The 21,565-nt window shown below is 47.8% G+C and overlaps 1 long non-coding RNA gene across 1 annotated transcript; it reads right to left on the bottom strand.

Annotated features, from left to right (window-relative positions):
* Nucleotides 1-381: 381 nt before the first annotated feature.
* Nucleotides 382-17,352, bottom strand: LOC144943597 (uncharacterized). The gene is made up of 6 exons (XR_013639513.1): nucleotides 17,175-17,352; nucleotides 16,503-16,566; nucleotides 12,552-12,633; nucleotides 11,557-11,640; nucleotides 1,576-1,634; nucleotides 382-705 (listed from the first exon to the last, which is right to left on the bottom strand). It is a non-coding gene; the product is annotated as an uncharacterized LOC144943597 (long non-coding RNA).
* Between the last annotated feature and the right edge of the window lie 4,213 nt (nucleotides 17,353-21,565).

Below are 21,565 nucleotides of genomic sequence, written 5' to 3'. Positions count from 1 at the left end.
CACGTCCGGTGGTTGGTAGGGGTCATCGCGAGGGGATCGCCGCGTTCTTCAATTAATCGGAACGAAAGCAAACACCAATGTATACGCAACTCGGCCGCATATTGTATTTGCTTGTTCGTGCGCGCTGTATATGCGAGGAGCGCTGTGCGTTATAGGGCTTGTCGGCTCACTTATATATCAATAAATCTACATGTTTTATTTAACCAGGCCGGAGCTCATTGGGATTTATTCTTCTTTTGTTTCACTGGGGATCTTGGTAATTTTTTTGTCAAATGGGGTAATTATAGCTCTCTTGAATTATGCTTCGTGTTGTTATGGAAGGCTCGTTCCACACCGTGTCAGTCATGGGGGTTGTTTGACGATACTTTACCACTCTTGTAAGTGCAGGTTGGTGAAGTTGCGAAGCCCCAAGGCTGGTCACTCGTGGAATGTCTCGACAATAGACTGACAGACCCGTCTATGATGAACGGTGTCTGATGGGGGGGAGCGGTCTCGAGTCAAATGACCGTGGTTTTTTTTTTTTCCTGAACAAATATGCACCACGAAGTGAACACGAGTAACAATTAACAGTAAAAACAAGACTAGCAGAGGACTCGATGAGATGACACATTTCAAGACATCTTCAGCTCCGGATCTTCTCCGCCCGTCACCACCGCCGCGTCCACCGCTGCCGCTACAAGCAGCCTCCTCTCCCGACGCTCGCGCCTGCTCACCGCAAAACCCACACCCAGGGCTCAAACTCACACTGCCCACGCTGACGTGCGAGGTTTTAGTTTGCGTGCGCGTGAATGAGAGTGCGGGTGCACGTGTGCGTGAACGGCCGTGCGAGAGCGAGCGCATGTGTGTGGAGTGCGTTAGCGGTGGTGGTGAAATTAGCATACCCAGTGATCCGAGTTCGATCTCCACTCGTGATCAATATCAGTGACGAATATATCTGAACCGGTCCTGGCCCACCACTAGGTCGAATAAGCCTTAAATGAGTACCTGGTGTGGTGTGTGAACATCGGAACTGGGGAGTCAATGGCGGCCCCAGATGGGGTTCTGGCCACCCACCTGTTGCCGGCCTTCATAGGTGCTACTCGTTAGGGGCCATCCATTGAGTCCGTACGCATGGAGGGGGGGGGGGTTAACCCAAATGCGTACGTTTGCGTATGGGGGTCTACTGACAATGTACGTACGCATAGGAAACGGGGGGGGGTGAAGCCTCGATAATAATTTGTCTACATTGGCCTTCAAATGAGTTACATAGTCCGGCAGTGGACTATCTGTTTGCTTAAATCCTTGATCGTTTCTGCGTGGATTAAATGTCGGCCGTTCTATAGGATTCGAGGCGGGGGGGGGGCGTCAGGCGTACCTACGCAGGTGGGGGGGGTAAAAAGTACGCGTGCGTGCGTGCATACAGGGAGGGGGGGAGGGGTCAAGTTTTAACAGATTTTTGCGTACATACAAAATGGATGGCCCCTTAACAGCACTCGCTCAAGCAGTCTGCTAAAGGCTACATTGGCGATCTTTGTCTTTATGAGTGTCTTCGTGTGTGAATGTGTGAGCGCATGTGAGAAGCAACGCCCCTCTCACCTGGATGAAGAGGTAAACCCCGCGTTCACACGGAGGTCTGCAACACCAGTTGGTCCATCCTGACAGAATACAATTAACATGTATATATTAATATGTATATATTAACATGTATATATTTTATTTTTATTATTATATTATCTCCCTTCTACGTGACTTTACCGAAAGAACCAAGAAGATGTATTATTACTACTATATTTATACATAGGCCTTAAAGTCCAATGCGACTCACAATTGGTTTCTTTTGGGTTCGGTTGTGTAAATAAAATGTGTGTAGTATACCCTCCTCCACCCGACACAGCCAATTAATAAATGTGTAGAGGTGCTAGACACTCTATTCGGTAACCTGCGGGGCCGCTATATATTAGAGGGGCAATGCAGTGTTACCGCTCTGGGACCAACGGCCGGAGTCAGAGAGAGGTGAGAGCGGATCGTAAACATGGATTCCCACCAGACCAACGGCCAGGGGCCAGATGAGGTAAAAGAAGACCGAAAATGCAGATTGTAAAGAACCAATCAGAGGGTCCCACGAGGGAGCGTGGGATTGGATAAGGACCGTTACAAATGGGTATAAAAGGGCGAGCGCGGGGAGCGCCCGCGGTTCTCCTCATACAAAGACAGAAGCCTGGCTGAAGAAGCTAGGACCCTGGACCAAGCCTTCCAGCTCTTGTGAGAGCTAAGGCTCAGTGTTCCAGTGGTCAAGGGGAGAATAGGTCCTGGCAGGCAGGACCCTGGCTCCCCAGCCTTCCAGCTCTTGTGAGAGCTAAGGCTCTGCGCGACCAGTGGTCAGGGGACCCACCGAGCCAGCGATGGGTCAAGCTAGCCTCCCCTAGGTCCCAGCCGGAGGACACTAGGGTAGCGGGTAGACTGGGAATAGCTCCCACCAGTTTGGAGGCTGTACCTCCCTAGGCTAGCACTCAGAGCCGTGTAAAGGTCCCGCTAGGTACGGAGGCTGTACCTCCTCAGGCTTCGGGTGAGGGAACCGTATATCCCTCTGTGTGTATAGGGACTGTGACGGAAGAAAGACAATAAACCAGTGTGTGCCTTAAATAAGTTTATTCATCTGTTATTACAACACTACAACTGGAGTCAGAAGTGGTTAAAAACGAACATGGAAACAAGACGCACAGTCCGTGTGGGAGGTACGGAGGAAGAAAACTCCGACTCACCTGCAGGAGCGGAGAGCGCCGCTGAAGATATGGGCATGGAGCCATCCGCCCAACTGTCTGCCCGACCGCCGCGGGCGACGAGATCCAGGCTGCGCACGGCCGTTTCGTCCAACTGCTGCATGCTGCAGCCGCCATCCTTGAAGAAATTACCTTGGGGACTGCGGGCGGAGTGGACCGGCCGCCGGCGGATGTTTCCGCCATTACAAACCCGGAAGGATTTGAATTTCCCGCCGGAGGGTCACGTGCTTCTGCCGGAAGCTGAAATCAAGTGCACGCTGGGAACATTGACAGCCAATCACGGCACGCCGCGTCATCGGCGCGCAACGCTGCCTCCGCAAGTTGCTCGGGCAACGCCACGTCATCACGGCAGCGACGCTGTACAGTAGACATCGTAGGCCAAGAGATCGCCGCGTTCGGGACCGAGTCCGAACGAGCTGAAGATGACGAGACGGCTGCTCTCCAACAACGTCTGCCCGTCTTCCGCGAATTCACGTTCACAGGGGGCGACTGGGCGGCATTCCAACGTCGCTTCCTCAGCCACCAAGAGATGGTGGGCTGGTCAGACGCACAGGCGCTACGGGCGCTGCTGGCCACCTTAGAGGACGACGCTCTCGCCGCGCTCATCTCCATTCCCAAGCGACAAAGAGCCACTCTACAAGCGGAACTTCGGTCAATGGACCTCCTTCCGCCACCTGCCACCAGTTCTATGAGAGACGGTGCAAACCTAGAGAATCGCCATTGACGTTCCGTACCTACACTACTCGCCATCGCAAGAGCGGCTTACCCCCGCATGGACGATGAGGCCATAGACGCTCTCGTCCTCCAGAAGCTGCTGGAGCTGGCGCGTGGACTGCACGTTGTCATCCAAGCCGTGGATGATGAAGATATGTGCTCACTGCGAGCTGCCCGGAGCATCCATGCTCATCTGATGCTTGACCAGGACGAGACCATCACCGCATTGGCTACGACGTCGGAGCCTGCCAGCGGGGACGACAATAGCTCTCCAGATCGTGCCTTCGCAACGACCAGGGCGACGGGCCGGCGATCACCCGACCGCACCGGGCGCCGCGACGACCAGCGGTGGGGACGGCCCTTCCCCCGCAGCGACGTGACGTGTTTCAACTGTGGCCGCCGAGGCCACATTTCAACTGACTGCCGTTCACCTCGTCGGCACTCCTCCGGATCCCAAGGCCAGGACCGCAGGGCACCCAACGCACCGCGGCATAAACAGGCGAGTCGCGGCACCCCTCACGTTCGGCCCTCACTTACACCTTATACACCACAACGCACCATTGACTTCGCTCGTGATTCGGCGTATGACGTGCGCTGTTCTGGTGATTCTTCACGGCCACTCCGACCTGGGCAGTGGTCAGAGCTGGCCCATAGAGTGGTCGCAGGTTCAATTGAGGGTGTAGAGTTTCGTGTGCTAGTCGACACCGGCGCATCGGCCACTATCATTTTGGACTTAATTTATAACATACTACCGGTGCGATGTCGACCCTTGCAAAAGGTCTCTGTTCCGTGTTTTGCCGCGAATAGAAGTTCGCTGAGAATTATCGGGAAACTTCGGGCGCAAATTTCGATTGGTGATATTAAATTGGCCGGCCCTGGATCAGGGGTGTATTGAACTTCCGTCGGACCGTTGGATGGCGTTTTTACCCACGACCACGCATTCACGTACAGCCAATGCCTCTGTGCAGGCTTTTGTGGCTTGCACTGTACGCAATCCACCGGGGGCGCAAATGCTTGTACCCTTGCAGTTAAAGAAACAGCTCGCTCCGAACGCCTCGGTACATGACGTTCTGTTAGGGCCCACCAACATGGCGGTTAAGGGTCTAGCATTTATGGCCACACAGACCCGTCGTTCCACAGGGGACTGTGCTCGCTTATGCGACAGTGGCGCCCCTGGGGACCGAGGTCATGGGACATGTATTTGACGCCCTGCAGCCTCAACCTCCTCCCAAATCAGACGAGGGACGGTTAGATGCACTCTGCGCGGACGCTGGCGATTTATCCAGGCCGCAGCAGATTTATCCAGGCCGCAGCAGATGAAATTGCGGGCTCTTTTACGAGAATTCTCGGATGTGTTCAGTAAATCTAAACTTGATATTGGCTGCACCAAGCTGCTGCGTCACCACATTGATACTGGCGACGCTGCCCCTATCCGTCAAAACCCGTTTCGGCTCAGCCTGGCGGAGAAACAGCATGTGAAAATGGCAGTTGACGACATGCTGGTGGCTAATATAATTTCTCCTTCAACCAGTCCCTGGGGTGCTCCGATAGTGCTGGTCAAAAAGCACGATGGCAGTCTTCGTTTTTGTGTTGATTTTCGGCGCCTGAATAAAATTTCCATGGCTGACGCCTATCCTCTCCCACGTATGGATGAGTCATTGGATGCTCTGGCAGGGGCACATAATTTGTCCACTCTAGACCTTCTGTCGGGGTTTTGGCAACTTCCCCTCGACGAGGCGTCTAAACCAAAGACTGCTTTTCGGACACCACAGGGCCTTTTCGAGTTTAATAGATTGCCCATGGGTCTCCACTCGGCCCCAGCAACGTTCCAGAGGCTCATGGAGCTCGTCCTCGCTGGGCTCCAGTGGGACTCATGTCTCATTTACCTTGACAACGTTATCGTCTTTGGCCGCACGTTCAACAAACACATTGAACGGTTGTGCGCTGTTATCTTGAAGATGCGTGCTGCTAACTTGAAGTTCAAACCGCAGAAATGCCACCTTCTGCGTGAGTCTGTGCGCTATTTGAGCCACATAGTCAGCCGCTCAGGAATTTCCACCGACCCCCAAAAAAAACCAAATGCATCAGCCAATGGCCTACCCCCACCTCTGCGGGGGACGTTCGCAGTTTTATTGGTTTTGCGTCGTTTGCAATTTTTCTGTCCAGGCATGCTGCGTGATGTAACGGATATTTTAATGGGCTGCACCCAATGTGTGCAGCGGAAACCGCCAGCGAAGCCTGCATGCCTACCCCTGCAGCCCATCTCGGTGTCCCGTGTAAACGAGCTGGTTGCTCTCGATATTCTGGGGCCTTTCCCTACTACGCCTCGTGGTAACAAGCACCTTCTGGTTGGGGTTGAGTATTTTACACGGTGGCCTATGGCCTGGGCCCTCCCCAACCAGTCGGCAGCACCTTTGTTCAGAGATACGTATTGGACAAGGGCGCTCCGGAATGGCTGCTGACCAATCAGGGAATACATTTTTCGAGCGCCCTGTTGAGCGATGTATGCCGCCAGTTGGGCACAAAGAACATGCAAACTTGGCCCTAGTACCCTCAAACTGACGGCATGGTGGAGCGCCTGCATAGAACCCTCACCTCTATGCTGTGCCATCAGGTTGATGAATCCCACCTAGACTGGGACTTGCAGGTTCCGGGGGTCCTCGCTGCATACCACATGGCGCCACATGCAGCGACGGGGTTCTCCCCATTCTTTGTAATGTACGGCAGGGATGCCATTCCCCCCACCGACGTTTGGCTGGAGATAGTGCAGCCTCCACAATCATCAAAGCTCACTGATCACTTACGCTTCAATCTCCGTAAGCTGTCCGAAGCACGTGATGCGGCAATCGAAAATTCGGCCTCCCGCCAGCGGGCAAATTCAAGGCTGCAAGCCCCTCACACGTTCACGCATCAGTGGGCACCGGGTGATAAAGCGTGGCTTCATTGCCCCCAGGTGCCGGTGTCTACATCGGCAAAACTCCTTAAACCGTGGAGGGGTCCGGTGGAAGTGGTCGAGGTTATGCGACCACAATGTGTTAGAATCCGTTGGGGACGGCGCCGCTGGTTTGTTCACCCTTCTCGCTTAAAGCGTTTTGTTGCGCCGCGCGTTTCTGCGTCAAACTCACAACACGGGGGCCGAGCGTGCGATGTGTCTGACGAGCCGGATGTCGCCCCGTTGGTGCCAAATCCACAGCGCAGACGTGTCCTTTCTTCTGCAGATGACGTAGGAATGATGGGGCCGTGCAGGCCACGATCGGCCACTGGGGACCATTGGTCATCAGGGGTCTCCATGGAGAGGCCTCCTGACCCGCCTGACATTCCTGTCATGCCGCCTGATCCGCCTGCACCGCTAAAGGGGCCACTCGTCCCCTACGATGGTCCCGCGAAATACACGCGTGTGAAATCCCGCCGGTTTTCGTAATATCTACATTACGTTGTATGACACGGTCCCGGTGGTGCATCGTTTTCGTTGCGACAACCGCTGCATGGGTTTTTGCGTCGCGCATGTTGTCAAATTGTTAAAATGTTACCGTGTACATATGTTGTTATTAAGGGGGGATATTTATATTGGGTGTGTATTCTTGTTCTTGAAATTGGTTCTTGTCCGCAAGGCACACACACTTTATTTTTGCATTGTTGGAGTTTCCCATTGTTGCAGCCGGGACGGCCGAAGCTTCCAAAGGGGGGGGGGGGGGGGGTGATGTAGAGGTGCTAGACACTCTATTCGGTGACCTGCGGGGCCACTATGTATTAGAGGGGCAATGCAGTGTTACTACTCTGAGACCAACGGCCGGGGTCAGGGAGAGGTGAGAGCAGATCGTAAACACGGATTCCCGCCAGACCAACGGCCAGGGGCCAGATGAAATAAAAGAGGATCGAAAACGCAGATTGTAAAGAACCAATCAGAGGGTCCCACGAGGGAGCGTGGGATTGGATAAGGACCGTTACAAACGGGTAAAAAAGGGCGAGCGCGGGGAGCGCCCGCGGTTCTCCTCACACGAAGACAGAAGCCCGGCTGAAGAAGCTAGGACCCTGGACCAAGCCTTCCAGCTCTTGTAAGAGCTAAGGCTCAGTGTTCCAGTGGTCAAGGGGAGAATACGTCCTGGCAGGCAGGACCCTAGCTCCCCAGCCTTCCAGCTCTTATGAGAGCTAATGCTCTGCGCGACCAGTGGTCAGGGGACCCACCGAGCCTGTGGTGGGTCAGGCTAGCCTCCCCTAGGTCCCAGCCGGAGGACGCTAGGGTAGCGGGTAGACTGGGAATAGCTCCCGCCAGTTCAGAGGCTGTACCTCCCTAAGCTAGCAGTCAGAGCCGTGTAAAGGTCCCGCTAGATACGGAGGCTGCACCTCCTCAGGCTACAGGTGAGGGAACCGTATATCCCTCTGTGTGTGTATAGGGCCTGTCAGTTTAACACGTAGGCTTTAGGGACTGTGTCGGAAGAAAGACAATAAACCAGTGTGTGCCTTAAAGAAGTGTATTCATCTGTTATTACAACACTACAAATATGTCACGTGAATCAAACATGCCTAATCTATTGGTGCTTCAGCAACACCAATGGTGCCGCTATTGGAGAGCCACCTTACAACATTCACTTGGAAGCGTCTGTGCCCAGCATCATCAAGTTGTTAACAGGAGCTCAGATCTCAGGTGAAAGTGCTTCCTAATCCAGGTCCTTAAGTAGGTGCCATGATATCATAGGGGCAGTCATGCACGTGATCTAATTTAATCATAAGTCGATTGTTACTTGTTGGGTTGTGACTGGCTGGTTAGGTTAGTGTAATAAGGTGAATATATTTTGCGACTTTCGGTAAAGCCACGTAGATAGAGAAAATAATCAAAATAATAACAATATCACATCGTTTCGATCGCAACACGAGCAATCGTCTTCAGGTGAAAAAAGGGGGAAATCTGCTGTTTATAAAGGTTTAGAGATGGGCGGGGCAGCTATTGTTAATGTGGGAGAGGTGTCCGTAACCTGCAGTAGGTCTACACCAATCAAAGAGCGGTTTACAAATGGTTTAGAGATGGGCGGGGCAGCTATTGTTAATGTGGGAGAGGTCTCCGTAATCTGCAGTAGGTCTACACCAATCAAAGAGCTATTTACAAATTATTTAGAGATGGGCGGGGCAGCTAATGCCAATGTGGGGGAGGTGCTACAGAGCTGTGGGGGGTGGCCATTGTATTGTGAGAGATTAGCATGTCAATGTAAGACAGCGCAGTAGCCACATGGAGGTGGAAAAGAATGGCAAGCCGCCATTTACTAGAACAGCTAACGGTGGCTGTGTTAGTGAATGTAACTCAGAGAGTCGAAAATAACTGCTAGGTAGCATAGGAACATCACAGCCAGTTATGACCTAAACTGGTTAATAACGTCCTTCCAATGATTGCTCAGTTTGTACCCATATTCTCGGTTGAAATTGTGTCTGTGTTTACATATCTGGATGGCTTCATGAACGAATGTGTTAATAGCCAGTGGGTTTGCAGAGTACTTTCGTCTTGGCAAAATAAATATTGTGTGTGCCCACAGCGTTAAAATAATGATCAGCCACGGCTGAGGTATTGGTCCTACCGTGTTTCAGATCTGCCTTATGTTCACGGACTCGGTCCGAGACATGTCGCTTAGTTTCCCCAATGTAACTGCTGCCTCAGACACAGCTTAGTTTGTAGACACCTGGGTATTGCACGTCGGGGATCGCATCCTTCACAGAAGGGATCAAATCACAAATTGTATGTACTGTGTTGAATTGGACCTGGATCTTGTGTTTGCTCATGATTTTGGAAATATTTTTGGTGACCCCTGCTATGTATGGCAAGGTGATGGTTTTGATTGGGTCCTCAGGTGGTTCTCTTCCAACGGTTGGGTTGATAGCTTTACGGATTGTGTAGTCCGAATATCCATTCCTCTTGAGGGCTTGGTTTACGTGCTCCAGTTCACTGGCTAGGTGGTGATGGTCGGAAATACGAGCTCTGTGGTATAGAGTTTTGATAGCTGGGTGTATGGAATTGATGTGGTTGAAGAACTGGTCCAGAGCTGGTAGGCCATGTGGCCAGATGACAAACGTATCATCAACGTATCTCTTCCACAGGGAAGGACGTAGGGTGGATGCCTGGATAGCATCTGTCTCAAATTTCTCGATGAAAACATTGGCTACAACTGGAGATAAGGGAGAACCCATAGGGGTACTTTCAACTTGTTTGTAGAAAGTTCCATTCCAGGTGAAGTAAGTGTTGGTGAGGCAGTGTCTAACCAGGGCCAGTACATCAGCATTCAATCCTTGTTGGACCACATCTTCAATTATTCTATTGGTGTCAGGCACAGGAACTTTGGTAAACAAAGATACCACATCGAAACTGACAAGCAAATCACCTGGAGATAGTGAGATCTCCTTAATGGAAGATATCAAGTGAGCTGAGTTAAGTACAGCTGAGGTAGTCTTACCAGTGAATGGTTGCAAGGTCTCTGACAGAAATCGGGCCAGTTTGTAGGTGGGTAAGCCAATGGTGGAGACGATAGGGTGGAGTGGTGTGCCTTCTTTATGGATTTTTGGTAAGCCATAAAATCTGAGTGGTCTAGCAGCAGAGGGTTTTAAGGCAAGCCGCTTGGTTGGTTCGATTAAAGATGTCGAATCAGTGATGATGTTGTTGGTTTTTGTAACCAGGCGGTTGGTAGGATCTCTATTGATTTTGGTATAGCTGCCATCATTAAGTAGGTCCTGAATTTAGTTATTGTATGTGGTTTTGTCCAAGATAACAGTGGCATTGCCCTTGTCGGCTGAGAGGATAACTATGTCATCTCTCTTTTTTAGTTGAGAGAGTTCAAGGCACTCATCCTTGCTGATGTTGCAACTGAGATGTGTTTAGGGGTGACTGCGAAATTCAACCCTTTAGCTAGAACCGATTTTAGGCTGTCGGAAATTGGGCTGTTGCTCTGATTGATAACAATCTTGTCACCATCTAACTTTTTAGTGTCTGGATCTGGCTTCTTCTTGGAGAGGAGGTTGAACTTGGAAATCAAGTTATCTTTGCATTTAGCTGACATTGAGGCGGCTAAAAAGGCTGTCATGTTATCTACATGGTCCTAATCAGATGTAGACATTTTTTCTGTCAATGTTAAGTGTGATTGCAATAGGGGCTTGTCTAAATTGTCTAGTTCAAATCGGAACAGTCTTATTCTCTCTGAGACCAGGGCTAGGCTGGCCCTGAACAAGATCCGTTTAGCATTAGAAGTGACAACAGCAGATGTGAGTGTAAAGGCGATCGGCATTATCTTAGTGCCGCGACATCTCTTCAGGAAAGTGAGCGACTCGATCAGCTATTGTCATTGTCGTTAAATGTTAACTTAGTTGTTCATAAAGGTTATGGAGATTATCACGATGATAAATTAGTGATACAAAATGATTGTTGGTGTTTTTAATTTGCAACATTATAATAAATTAAACATACGTGGCGAGAGTCGATTATAGTCGTTGTAAATTAAGCGTGATAGTAGCACTATGGGGTTTAGTACAATCATGATTTAACGATAAGGGTTGAACCAAGAGGCTTAGTGAGTTATGAATTTAGTTACGCCAGAGGTAGGTTAGCATGCAGAAGGGAGTGGAGTGATATGAGAGTGGAGAGGTAGGGGAGTGGAGGGATACGAGAGGTAGGAGAGCGTGTGGAGGAGAGTGAGGCGAGAGGGGAAGAGAGTATGTGGAGTGTGATGAGAGGGGAGAGGTAGGGCGTGTGGAGGGAAGTAAAGTGAGATGAGAGCGGAGAGGGAGTAGCGTGTAGAGGTGCAGCAGAGAGATGACCCCGCAAAGGTAGGAAAGTATTTACAGGTAGTGCATTGAAATGAAAGGGGATAGGTAGCAAAGCGTGTGTGTGTCGATGAGAGAAGAGATGTAGAAAGGGGCAAGACCATGAGAAATCTTAAAAACAGTTCCTGCTGTCTTAGAGTGCATCCGAGACTTAACAGGAATCCAGCGCAAAAATTGGAGCACAGAAGTGATACAATCGCACATCCCTGAAACAGCCGGCTCAGTGAGAAACGAAGGGAACTGCACAAGGGGAGACAGTGAGTGCACGGGGAGAGGGGGGGCGCACCTGAGGACATGGTGCAGCTCCTCCTCAGTGCTGCTCAAATCCATCGCATTCTGGACAGCGCGGTTCTCTTTCAACAGCCGTGCCCTGTACACATAGACACGCGCTCAACACCCGCACTTTCATCACCATCAGCAGTAGCCGTTGTCTATCCACTGCTGGATGAAAGCTTCCCTACACTGTCACCATGCCTCATGGTGCAGTGCTGCTACCATCCTTTCATTACTACCGTCCCGGCTTTGGTTGTCTTCTTGGGACGTCATGGGACCTTCCTTGCCAGTATCAAAATATAAGAATATGTTTTATGTCTAACACTGTTTGAGACTAGGCTCTAAAGAAAACTGTCTCTGGTGTGGACAAATCAGTTTCAGAGACAATGCATATAATATCAGAGCATGTGTTTTTGTTTGTATGTTCACCACAAGTATATGTGGTTAATGCAGACATGATTCCTTGCAAAAGTTTCAGCTTGGTGTTTTAACATCGTTACACCTGTTTTATTGCCAGAAAGGGTAAAACCTACTCTTGGGACGTGTTCGCTGTTTGGGCTGCCATCGCATTACTGGTTTTGTCCGTCGGCTCCCACATATACACACACACCTGCACTTATATTCGGCTTCACTTACAGCTGCACACCCACATTTTCCCTGCAGGCTACAACACATGTTATGCATAATGGTGCCCCATCCAAGCACTATCCAGGTTTGCAGTCCTGATTAGCTTCCGAGATCTGGTGAGATTGTGTACAAATCAGGAGATTTGGTCAGAGAGGCTACAGCTGTGGACAGCAGAGGACAATGCAAGCAAAATTATTTGTTGTCGAGTACTTTTATACCCGTATGTCTATGCTCCCCACCCGCATTCATCAGCCTGCGCTAACCAGCATGGTTAGGTTTGTGCCAAATAACCCCCTACATTCCGCATAGGTGTGGGGAGGCCCTCATCCAGCATTAGATTTGGTAATGGGTGCTGAGGGATGGACAGGAGGAGCAGCGCACTCCATTTGCTGTGTCTCCATTCTGCACAGGAAGTCCTCATTCTCCTCAGGCTCCTCGCTCTGCGTCGCCGCCGGATGCGAGACTGCAGTACAACGGCGCATTCAACAAATGATTTGGCGATGCTTTCGTGCACAAGTAACAAAAACTCAACACATCCGTCAATAACGCCGATGGCTTTAAAAAAGTATTTATATAATAGGAAACGTTTCTGAAAATTGCCCTTCTTCATCGCACACATACACTGACAGTATTAATCAGGGCGGCTTGCTGAATTCGAAACCACAAACCACTGCAATAAGGGGCCATTGAATCAGAATCTTTATTTAGATTGGAAGAATCCGGTGAGCTAAGAAGGAAACTCTCTCTCTCAGATGTCGTATCACCGCCTCAATAAAGGCAATGCACACGTAGCACGCGAGGTAGTGGCATGGATGAGGTATCAGTCCACGTCACGAGATCTTTATCTTCCACTCAGAGGGGAGGGGGGGGTGCGGCACCTCCTGCCATGTAGCTAACCCAGTCTTGCCAACCCGTGCATGTGGGGAGCCCCTCACCTCTCAGGGAGCTCTCTTCAATCAACTTCTCCGAGCGTTGTGACTCGCACTGTAAATTTCTTTGCATCTGAGCGGCGGCAAAACGACGTCTCTCTCAGATTCCACTGCCAACGGAGTAACCGCACGCGCTCGTCATCTTGTCACTCATCAATCCACCGCTGGGTGAAAGCCTCCTTCTCAGCCGTTGCATCTCACACATGTCACTACGTTCATTATCGTTAGCCTCAGGCATCAAAAACAGCCTCGCAGCCCCTACGCAGATGACCACCCTGAGCCATTATAAATGCAATCGTTCTGGTCTTAAAACAAATTCGTTTCGTACAATGCAGCCTGTTCGGGTGCAGAATAGCATGCGAAGAAGTTTCTATCCATTGACCAGTGTGACTTTCATCGCCTCCATCTCAACACATCTTCACCGCCTGCCAAATCTACATCCCCATCATCCCTTTCCATGAGCAGCTTTTAAGCAAAATAAATGTGAATATAAGAGGACGCCAGCTGGTTCAGAGGTCAGAGCACTGAGCTGGCACTGCAGGTAACTCAAGCATAGAGTTTATGGTAACAGCCTGTTCACCAATGAGACAATAAAACACATTAAATATGGTTCTGCGCTTAATTTAGTGAACATCTCGCAGTGGCGAGTTGTTAAGCACCTCGCCTGGTAAACAGGTCGTGGGTATGATCCCGACCCCTGACGACTGCATATTTGGAGTTGACATGTTCTCTCTTCCCCATGGTCATGTAGATTTTTCTTCGGGTCCTTCAGTTTTTCCCTCTACATTTAGAAACATGAGTTTAGAATATTTGGCTGCTAGAAATTTCCACATAAGGGGCCGTCCATAAATGACGTCACGTGATTTTGGACGATTTTTGACCCCCCCCCCCTCGTCACACGGCATCACAAAAAGTCAGACCCCTCCTCAAATATGACGTCACAAAGCTCTGCCCCCCCCCCCCCCCCCAAAACCATATTTCCATTTTTAAAATAAAACATGCTTCAAAACCCTTTAAACTATTGTCATTGTAGTGCGTATGTAATGTGGCCCTGCACTGTGATGTTGTAGCAGAAAACACGTATTAAAAAGGAGGCGTTGGAAAGCTTACATTTAGCATAAAATTCACTTGAAAATATTCAACGTCTAACTAAAACTGCAGATGTTCAGAATATTATGTTGAAATTTTCTTATAATTTGAAAATATTAAAAGTAATTATAACTATAAAAAAATACTTGAAACTTTGTAGTAGAACGAAGCAAAATTGAGAGTACAATAATAACAATCACATTCATTTGACAGAATGAAAAGCCCTGGTAAAATCATTAGAATCAAAATGTTCAATAACAATAATAATAAAAAAAATTCTAAATGTATGCTTCTCCATTCTCCCATGGAGAAGAAAAATGCTCCTTCATGGAATAAATAAAAGGTGACCTTAGTAAACTTAAATAATCAAATAGTTAATAATGAAAATTTATCAAAATTAGTGCTGTTATAACAATTTTATATTTATTTAAAGTTGCACATTTTGATGTGACGTCACATTTCTCAACCCACCCCCTCGTCACACATCGTCACAAATGTCTGACCCCCCCCCCCCCCTAGGTGCGTGACGTCATTTATGGATGGCCCCTAAGCTACTTCGTTGAGCTATCATTTGTGGCCAGGTCGCTTATGAAAAAAGAGCTATATAGGTCAGTGGACCTTACCTGGCAAAATAAAAAATGGTTTAGTTTATAGTTTTATTATAGTATAGGGTTTGACCATAATGCAAGACAAGCATTACTGTCAGTGGACAGATCGGGTGAGAAAGTGCTGCCCCCTTCTGCATAAACAGGGCAATTAATACTCTTTGGGTCTTTCGGTAAAGTCACACAGATAGAAAAATAATTTCAAAAATCACGACGTTTCGATCGCAACACAAGCGATCGTCTTCAGGTGAAAAAATACAGCAGTTGAACTGCTGAGGCAGGAGAAATATAGCGAGAGAACTACTGCAGCAAGAGGTTAAATAGGTGTGAGATGGGTACAACCCAAGGGTAAGTGCGCGGGGCTAGAGATGGAATTTACAAGTCAAATACCTCGGCCATTGTATTGCTAGAGATTAGCATGTCAATCTGTAAATGTAACCCCACGACTACGGTGCAGAAGAAGATTGACATGCTAATCTCTAGCAATACAATGGCCGAGGTATATTACTGTAAATTCCATCTCTAGCCCCGACCACTTACCATTGGGTTGTACCCATCTCACACCTATTTAACCTCTTGCTGCAGTAGTTCTCTCGCTATATTTTTCCTGCCTCAGCAGTTCGCCTGCTGTATTTTTCACCTCAAGACGATCGCTTGTGTTGCGATCGAAACGTCGTGATTTTTTTAAAATAACTTTTCTATCTACGTGACTTTACCGAAAGACCCAAAGAGTATGAATGCCTGCAGTCACGAAAGCTTTAAGTCACGGGCAATGAATGTCATTCTCAGAAATTATTTGGTAATGCTGTCGTCGCTGCTTTGGAAGTGGTGCACTAGCACAAATAACAAAAACAAATCAACACTTTTGTCAATAAGACTACCTCATAGACTGTTCCTTTAAAGACAATATTATTGACGAATGTGTTGAGTTTTTGTTGTTGTCAAATTAGATTTTTAAAAGGCGGCCGAATGCCTCCAGGGGTCTTTACAGCGCCATAGGTAACCGCAACTATCGTTACAGCATCTCAGTATCATCACAATTCTATGTCCGCTAAGGCCACAACAAAACTAGGGTTGTTAAATGATAACTGGGAAACCGACAACTCTTTTCAGAATCCGTTACCAGTTCCGAAAATCGGGATCTGGTAACTGTTTCCAGTGCAATGTGAGTCATGAACGCAACCGATTGGCACGCTCGAGCATCAGTGATAAGGTAAAGGTGCAGTTCTGCAGTTGTATGCTTGCTTTGTTCACGCCATTGCCGGGAGGTCATCACCTCGAGGGAGCTCTAGCGGGTATTTGTGCTGTACTCACGGATGCTGCTTGGTGGACAGGCAGTGGGGGTGTTGGGATTTAAGAAACTTTCCCTATTGTTTCAACTACGTGCTTGTGAGATGGAATCGATCCGGGAACCTCTGGATTACAAGTCCAGTATGCTGATTACCACTTGCACCACAGTGGCGGCCCCCTTGGTTTCTCAGCTCAAAACTTTATGCTAATCACGAGACATTTCTGTTTGCGTGGCAAACTGGTCACCTTTTTTTTTTACCGGTTATGCAATAAAAAATGGAATAAACCAACTACAACCGGGCCTTTATTATAAAACTCCAATAGTCCACAGCTTGGCAAAGTGCTGCGCCGTCCACATTGAATGCGTGACTTGCGGTGAGGACACGCTGCCAAGTGTGCGCGAGGCGCTCAAGACGCACGTTGTATTCCCGAATGCTGCCGAGGATGTCGGAGAGGCTCCTTATGTCCTCCTTGAACTTGACGCTGCACAGAACGAACAACCCCCACCCGTGTTAGCCTTTCAGGCCGATGGTGCAAGCGCCTTTAGCGAGCAGCCACTTAAAAGGTTGGCAACAGCGCACCGAGGCGGGCGGTGTGGCCATAGCAACAACGCCGGGCCGCATATTTGGTCTCTTCCATTGCTGCTGTTTACACACATAAGGTAAACAGGTACTAATTCAAAGCTGAGTTAGGCACTGCAGTTAGCCATTCTGGGGAATTGTGACTGCACGCACTTGTCCACACTGCTCCGTGCACGCAGAGTGCAGCTCACACTCTACCCCAGGTAGTGCGGGTGTGCAGGGCTCGGGTAGGGGGTTATATTCTCAGCATTACATGTGTGCGGGTTGTAGAACCCATAGTAACCTGGTCATTGTAAAAACGTGATTTAAATATAGCAATAATAAAATATAGTAATAATTATATACAAGATCTCAATAAATATAGAGTATTAAAACGAAGGGCGAGGAAACAGGAAACTTTGATTATATTGATTGAATTAGGCAATGGGCACAGCAGGAATAAATGCGTAACCGTGAGAAAACACGATCCAAGGAATAGGATCCAGAATCGTCGCGTGCGAATCTCCCTACTTGAGCTGCGACGTGATCTCCTTGACATCCTTGATGGCCACGTCGTAGTGCTCGATGCGCTTAATATGTGACTCGATCACATACCCCAGCCTGCACATGCACACCCGCGATAACGTCACACTTCCGAGCTCCTTCGCTCGTAACACATTTAAAACATTTTAAAAAATCACGTTGTGTCTCCCCCCCCAACCCCCCAATTTTATCCCGATTTCTGTCGCCATCATGCCAAGTGACGAAGAATCCACTTGGATCTCTCACACCTCACAGAGCAAGCCTTTGTTTTAGAGAATGCCCCTCGGAAGTGGATATCACGAATATGTCTCGTGAGTGACCTCAGGTCCACACAGCAGGGGGTCGTCGTCGTCCAGGAAGATATCCGTCATTTATTTTAATGATTGTTTAAGGTATATTTGATTCATTATACGCAGTGACCAGTCGTATTGTCCACATTCTTTGATATCTGGCGTGTAATGGATGCATTTGACACACTCTTCAATCACACACAAAAAATAAAGATCCCCCGTGTAGCCTTAACATACTTTTAGGGAAAGTGATGTTAGTGAGCACCTATGAAGGCGGGAACGGTACACGATGGGGTGAGTGGCCATCACCACGACCAACCGCATTTGTTGCCCGTGAACAGGAATCGAACATGGGTCACCGGGTTCGGCGCAGTGCGCTAACCGCTACACTACCGCTCCCCACTCAAGCAAACACACAATTAAATGCAAAAACGTCTAATTAAAAATCAGAGTACCAGTCATCAAATATGTAACTGACACTTGGTCCAAAGAATACTTGATCCTGTTACGCACTGAAAACAAAAAGGTATTAATCAATTACTTAACTCAGAATTTAGGTTAATAAAGCATCACCCACTGCACGCTATGATGATTATGATAAGGCAAGCAATGGAACAAAGGCAATCGGCTTTCAGGATATGAAGCCTGGTTAATATTGGGTGCATATACTACATTTAGAATACCAATTGCGTCATAGGCTCCGATACCAGTTTTTTTATGTTCTTGTGATTGTCAGTGTAAAATGTGATAATGAGATTATCGTAATGGAATGGTTAAGTGTCAGGTAGTGATAACCATAGATTCGTATTCATTTGAGGCACAGTCTGTAGCAGATGGTCTCAGTCTATGGTGAAATGGTGACATGACAGACGTATTCGAGTCTTCTGTGGCTGGTGAATTTGAAGTCAATGGACGAGTAACAGACAGGTCCCTTGTATTGTAATGTCGTCGAACACGTCACTCGCCCAACGCAGAAAGCAGCTTTGATGGATGACGGCACGGTAGCCAGGTGATCGAAGTAGTCGATAACTTGCCATGTGTGATGGGTCTTGACGACGTGTAAAACGATGACACCCGTCTCCAATGTCCTACATAGAGATGTGTCGTCATCTTGAAAATTTTCAACGGACTTGTTTTAGTCATTTTTTTAAATCTCGTGTCGTCTACAGCACGTTCAGTGCAATGTCAACTTATCTCCCTTTCAAAAGCAATGGCTTTCTTTTTCCAGTAGGCAAATCTCTTCTCGCTCTCCTTCAATATATATTCCGCAGCACTCACTTTGAGTCTCCTTAATCTCACTTGCCATTATGTATCAGCTTTATATTATTCAAAAACAGCAAATATTAAAGTTTGCTTTTAGATATGATGGCCAAGAGCTTCATGATAAATTGGTGGATATTATCAGGGTTTATTCACACATAATTGAGCTTATATCAGGGGAATGTCAAAGCCAAGCAATTGAGTTGCGAAAGGGACATAGGGCATACAATGACCTGTAAGCAAATATACAGCATAGATGGGGGGCATGCCCATCTGTGATTACCTTGCTGATCTCAAGGAGCATAAACCATCACGTGAACTTCGGTCATCCTCGCAGCGACTTTTGGCTAGCAATCGAACAAAGAGGGTCACTGCATCGCTCGCTTTTGGATGCACTTTTGCAATCGTCTGGAACGCTCTTCCTTCCGATATTAGGAAGCCACTGGAGCTATGGCACTTTTAAATCTAGATTGAAAACTCATTTCTTTAAAACTGCTTTTTGTGTTTAGTTTGTTGTCCTTTCCTCGCGGCTTTGAAAGAAGTTCAACATACATACATAAGAGAGGCAGTGTGGTAAATGGGGAATATGATGACATAGGAGACTATACCAATCAGGAATAAATTAGTGGGAAAAAGAAAGTGTTATCTGAAATTCATGTTGTAGAACTTATTTTAAAAAATCAAAGTTTTAAAATCTTGATTGAAAACTAATTTCTTTGGAACTACTTTTTGTGTTTAGTTTGTTGTCCTTCCCCACATCTAAAATTAGCATGGTTGAATATGTACAGTGCAAAAGAAGTTCAACATATATATGAGAAAAAAAGAGAGGAATATTAGGTACATGCTAGATAGGATGGAACAATAATCTTAGTTCTTTCGGTAAAGTCACGTAGGTAAAAAATGAAATAAAAATTAATAAAAATAAAACAATAAGCAGCAAATCTGGCTGTGACGGTCCCACCTGATGACGGAGACTTGTGTTGCCTCCGAAACGTCGTGATTTTTATTGTTTTATTTTTATTAATTTTTATTTCATTTTTTACCTACGTGACTTTACCGAAAGAACTAAGAGTATGAATCTTTGCAGTCACGAAAGCTTCAAATCTAGGATGGAACAACTCAAGGATCGTGTGCAGTTACGAATGAAACAAGTTCAGGTCACTGCCACAGACAACTCTTCAATATGCTGGAAAAGTTACAGCGATTCTGAAACAAGGCACGGCCTAGCTGACTGGGAGCATGAAAGTGGCCCAGATAGATGCGGATAGATCGGCAATATCGACGTAAATACGGGGAGTATGATCACGGCCGAGGAAAAGCAGGGAGTGTGATAAAAGCGTGTTGGGCATAAGACATGGATGCAGCTTGCACCACTCAAGACATGCGTAAAATAACGTGGGACAATGATGTACATAATTCTAGTCCCAGTGATCAGAGGACTGTGATCGAAGCCGACACAGAAAACGGAAACGTGGACGATGCCATCAGCGAGGACAATTCCCCACCCATGGGACGAGTCCTCTGACACGGATATGTAGATGAGGATCGACACATGAGGGGCCATGTAACAAAGAGCACGGAAAAAGCTCTCAGCAGCATTACCTGTTTTGATCCAAGCAGCAAACGTGACATACAAGTGCATATAATGACCCTTTGAATCCGAGGCTGGATATAGGAAGTTGAGGTCGAGTGAAAGGCCAGCCTGTTAAACTGCAACCTACGTCAGTGATATTGACGTGTTTGAATCGTCTACCATCAAAGACCAAAACATATTTTCAGTAGTTGGGCGAGGAAATTAAAGAGATATGGGAAATTGATGACATCTTTGGACAGACTGGGTACCTCCACAACTATGCAGCAAAAACCAGATAAAGACCCTCGAGATTAACTTCTACACTCTAAGCGTTTATTTTATGCGGGGGGGAAAGATGATGACGAAAATAGGGTGTGTAATATGTATTACTTCCATGTACGTGAGGCCAGAAATCACAAAGATGTTGTGAGCAAGACATGGTTACACATGTGTCTGAGGCAGCAAGTGGCATGGGTCCACGTACTGCGGGAAGTGAGATGCCAGGGGGAATCTCACAAGATAACACTGCAACCTTCTGTAAAACTCCTCACAGACATACATTAACAAGGGAACACAACACCAGACGAACAAGAAAACTGATCATCCAGATAATGTAAAGGGGGCAACTGGTCTATCTACATATGTAGATGGGTTCCGAAGCGACAGAGACGATGTAGTCGAGGCACACTTATTCATTATAACTTTACACTCGGCACAGGGCAACGTATGAAGGGGTAACGGCCCCTTCACCTATACTGGACTGGGATACACCCCTAGGCTATCTGCCTAACTGTTCTGCTCCCAGGTTTTCCGCTAAGGGTGCTGGGAGAGGCTATCTCACTCGGCCCTGGTCATGGCACAGGTCATGACACCCAGCCAGACAGACCCGGCTCTTAGAAGAACATCGGCTCTGAGGCCGTGGATACACCCTTACACATACGAGGGAGAGGAGGCTGGAATCAAGGAAGGGGATGTACGCCCATGAGGGGCAGATAGCCTAGCTTCAGAAAGACTCTGCCAAGTTAGCATGGAAAGACATCAAATGATAAATGAGAATCAATCATGGCTACTGTGACGACTAAGGAAACAGGTAAACCTGGAAGAGCCATCCACGGTGCAAACAAGTAATGCGACCAAGAGCCCCGAGAAAATAAAGTGAATGCAAAACCAAAAGTGTACGTATATCAGGCATTAGAATGTGCGTACAAATGTAAACACACCAAGTGGTACAATAAAGAGTAGGTTGCCACGTTGCC

The sequence above is a fragment of the Lampetra fluviatilis genome, chromosome 31 (assembly GCF_964198595.1).
Source record: "Lampetra fluviatilis chromosome 31, kcLamFluv1.1, whole genome shotgun sequence".
Taxonomy (NCBI): Eukaryota; Metazoa; Chordata; class Hyperoartia; order Petromyzontiformes; family Petromyzontidae; genus Lampetra; species Lampetra fluviatilis.
The sequence above is the reverse complement of the archived record's forward strand: the minus strand, read 5'-3'. Positions and strand labels throughout refer to the sequence as shown.